We start from the raw sequence: 4,606 nt of genomic DNA, 5'->3' as shown, positions 1-4,606 counted from the left end.
GCCCTGGATAAGTGAATTAAGTATTTCAAGGAGGAAAAAGAATTCCAACTCCTTCTTTGTGAGTAGAAACTATTCACTCAAAAGTCTTTTTAAAATCAAATGCATATCTAAAACAAAACCAAGTATAAACAATGAATTTTTTTATAAAAGTAAGTAAAATAATTAGCGGGTTATTTAGTTTTAACTGATTTCTAACAACTGCAGCCCCAGTTACAATTAATTATATAAATTATGTCTAACTGATGTACATAAATATCTTCTGACAGCTTTATTTTCTATCTCCATGGTTCAGAGAAAGAAACTTAATTCATAATCAAGATAAACCATGAACCAAATTAAAGATCTTGATAAAAGTAGAAAATGTATAATTAGTATGGCCTATAAAGTATCAACAACAGCAGATCATGGTTTTAGTTGAGTATTTTAACCTGAAGGTTATTTTTTAAAAGATATCTATCAAGACATTAAATATATCAACATGTAAATTTATATTTATCATTTATTCCTATGTGTACAGAATAAGAAAAGATTTGAACAAAAAGGGAAATAAATAAGTAAACCAGAATTTTTTAAGCAAATGATCCTTAGGCTCAGATATCATAAAATTGACCATTCTACTTATTGTTTCACTTGGTATTACTAAGATAGAATATCAATTAAAAACCATATTTCCCTTTAACTGTTTAAGAGTAAGGTAAAGGTCACTATGTAAGAAAATATATCTATGACCATCTTTATGCCAGAAAACATAAGGAAACTAAAAAGAAATATTAGCACACCACAATATATGTGCTTTATTTGGTCCTTTTTCAAATAGACAAACTGGGGGGTGGGTTGGGGGGAAGAAATGTGAATTAGATGTTTGACAATCCTAGCAAATTACTATTTTTATAGTGTAGTAATAGAATCATTAGAGAAATGAAATATTTACGGAAGAAACAATGTAATATCAGGGATCCAACCCAGCAGAGGTGGAGAGAAGATGAGTAGCTGACAGAAGAAATGATCAATCACATATTGACAAGCGGTCAGGCTGACCAGACTATATTGGGTTCATTATATAATTCTCTCCTTTTGTATATATCTGAAGTTTTCCATAATAAGAACCTTTTTAAGAAGATCTTCTAATGTCTGTCTTAAAGAAAATTGACATTAACTACATGAAAATAGAAAGATAATAAAAATATTTTGGATTAGATATGTGTAAGTATTCACCCTCTTCATATACAGTTCTTGGACATTAACTCAAGTGTGAAATTAAACACACTGTGTGGGTTAATGCCTCTTCATTAAAAAATCTTGCATTCACTGAAACTAATATCACACTGTATGTCAACTAACTGGAATTTAAATAAAAACTTGAAAAAAAAAGTAAATAAGAAATAATGCATTGAAAAAAACTAAGGTCATGCAAGTGATACATTCCCTCAATTTACAATTGACAATTACATTGTTTAAAATAGAAGGCAGGGAAAGTAGAAAAGCCTGTAAGCTCTCAGAACACACAAATATTACTCTGACTCTATCACTGACTTGTAACTAACTTTGTTCTCCTCAATTTTCTAATGTTGTCACCAGTTATTAGGGTTTTTTTCTTTAGACTCTTTAAACACAGATCATTAAAAAAAAAAGTGTTGCTTTGTAGTGGATTGTGTCAAGTTAACCTGATGAAACTTCATGTCACGTGCTTCGTGTACAAACACCATTGTCTTGAGAGTCTGAGAATGTGCCTGAAAAAGAATGCGAATGATGACATCTGAAAAGCTTGAAAACTGTTCTGTAATGTTTGAGGTGATCATAGTAGGCCTATGTGACCCAGCCTCCTGATAATCATGCCTATGAGTTTCAGGATTCTCAAGAATTTGAGAAATTATTTTTCCATTATCATGAAACCCCAGATTCTATACTTTGATGGCTAATTTTGAAAATTACACAATTGTTGTTCCAGATCCAGTCCAATTTTTGCTTCTAAGGGGCCAGAACACTCATTTCCCTTCAAACACTTTGCTGTCTTAGGAGGGATAGTTGCATCTTGACAAAATTTATCACTACAAATTCAAGCTGTGCCTATACAGTCATGAAACCCAAACAACCAGATAAAAAAGTGAAAAATCCAATGAATCCTTTGAATGTTTCTATAGGAGACTTATCTTAGTGGTAGTGGAAAATAATATGTTTCAGTTGCATATATTTAAATACAAAACTGGAGCTCAAAAAAGAAAATTCTGATTTTTCTCTTGTGGTCTATTTCAAGATAGACAAATCGCAATAAAATAACTGGAATACTGATTGACTTTAGTATGAATAGACCTGAATGAGTATAAATATATCATGTGGACAAAAAGCACAGACCTTTTTTAGTAAAGTAACTTTTTCCACTGCTTTTGTTTTTAGAGGAATTAGCTAACATCACTTTTATAGAAGTATTTCAAAACTAACATTTCCCTATGGTATCTCTTGGGATAATGATATCTTATTTAATGATAATGAGGTCCTGAATTGCCATAAATCCTTAATGTTAAATGCAACAAACAATATATTTGCTGGACAGTATTTGAAAGCCTTTTATATAATTGCTTGAGTCATGTTAATAGCAAATGCCGCCGGACTGTTTTGCCAATAGAAGTCAATAACAATAGAAGAACTGGCAAAGGGATGTGAATTACAGTTTTCAATTCTGGCCTTGATAATACATGCTCCAAAAATCAATGAAGATTGTAGCAGTTCAGTTTCCAGTGATTAAGTAACTATTTAAATAAGGTTAGTGTAGTAAATAGGCAAAAATCCCCAAATCCCACAACACATGGAAGTCTAGGGCACCAACATAGCTTTAGACCTCCATCACTGGGTATGATAACATGCCATCCATTTTCTTAAGTGGTTTTATTAGCTTCACCTACTCGTAATACTTAATATTTAATGGCAAGGGAGAATTCCCAACAATTAGCTCCTGGAAAGTAGCCAATCCACCCATTAAATTTATATTTGCCCAACAGAGTTTCCAAGGCCAGGGTAGTAACAAAAATGAATAAGAAAGTGAAATTGCTCATCATAGGTATTATAGGCCCCTCAGCACAGAGTGGTCAGAACACTTCCTTTGACCCGCCTGAATGCAGTCTCCCAACTGCACAAGAAAGCTAGCACCAGGGACGCCTGAGTGGCTCAGAGGCTGGGAGCCTGCCTTCAGCCCAGGGCGTGATCCTGGAGTCCCAGGACCGAGACCCACATCAGGCTCCCTGCTTCTCCCTCTGTCTGTGTCTCTGCCTCTCTCTGTGTGTCTCTCATGAATAAATAAATAAAATTTAAATAAAATGATAATAAAATAAATAAAATAAATTAAATTAAATGAAAGCTAGCACCAGCTGAGAAAGCACCAGCTGTCTGAACTTGACAGTCAGAAATGAGTTCTTCAAAAAGAAAAAAAGAAATGAGTTCTTCCTTCTGATCCAAGAAAACAGAGATGAAATGGCTGCATTTTATAAATATATCATAGGGATAACTAATAATTACTGTAGCCAGCATCCAAATATCTATCTAAATATCACAGAAAGTCAAGACTTGTATTTGCCTCGTCAGCCACTGACTCAGATTATGTGTGTGGATTTTTTTTTTTAAGATTTTATTTATTTATTCATGAGGGGCGGGGGCAGAGAGGCAGAGACACAGGCAGAGGGAGAAGCAAGCTCCATGCAGGGAGCCTGATGTGGGACTCTATCCATGGTCTCCAGGACCAGGCCCTGGGTTAAATGCGGTGCTAAACTGCTGAGCCACCTGGGCTGCCCTATGTGTGTGGATTTATTTATTTATTTATTTATTTATTTGTTTGTTTGTTTGTTTATTTAAGATTTTATCTATCTATTCATAAGAGACACACAGAGAGAGGCAGAGACAAAGGCAGAGGGAGATGCAAGCTCCATGCAGGGAGCCCAATGTGGGACTCGATCCTGGGACTCCAGGATCACGCGCTGAGCCGAAAGCAGACACTCAACCCCTAGGCCACCCAGGCATCCCATGTGTGTGGATTTAAACTGATTAAAAGATATGTGTGTTAGTTAAGGCTCTGAAGTCAGATCGATGTTTGAATTCTAGCTCTGCCATTGCTTCTCAGCCTTTTGGCTAAGATCAAGTGTAGTATCGAGCTCTGCCATTTGCAGACTGTTAGAAATGAACCTTTCAAGTCTTAGTTTTAAGACTGGTAATATGAGAACAATGGCTTTTTCTTTAAGTTTTTATTTAAATTCCAGGGAAGCTTAGGTCGCTCAGAGGTTGAGCATCTGCCTTTGGCTCAAGGCGTGATCCCGGGGTCTCGGATGGAGTCCCACATCGAGCTTCCTGTGAGGAGTCTGCTTCTCCCTCTCCCCATGTCTCTACCTCTCTCTCTCTGTGTCTCTCATGAATAAATAAGTAAAATCTTAAAAATCAATAAATCAATAAATAAATTCCAGTTAACATACAGTGTTAAAATAGTTTCAGGTGTGCAATATAGTGATTCAACACTTCCGTACAACACCTGGTGCTCATCACAGCAAGTGCTCTCCCAAATCCCCTTCACCTGTTTAACCCATCCTTTACCCACCTCCCCTCTGGTGACCAGCAGTTTGGAGAA

The 4,606-nt window shown here is 35.7% G+C and overlaps 1 pseudogene; it reads left to right on the top strand.

The window, feature by feature from the left end:
* Positions 1–4,096: 4,096 nt before the first annotated feature.
* Positions 4,097–4,254, top strand: LOC129505735 (U2 spliceosomal RNA; annotated as a pseudogene).
* Positions 4,255–4,606: the final 352 nt, after the last annotated feature.

This window comes from Nyctereutes procyonoides, unplaced genomic scaffold (genome assembly GCF_905146905.1).
Source record: "Nyctereutes procyonoides isolate TBG_1078 unplaced genomic scaffold, NYPRO_anot_genome, whole genome shotgun sequence".
Classification (NCBI taxonomy): Eukaryota; Metazoa; Chordata; class Mammalia; order Carnivora; family Canidae; genus Nyctereutes; species Nyctereutes procyonoides.
This window is presented reverse-complemented; position numbering and strand designations above follow the sequence as displayed.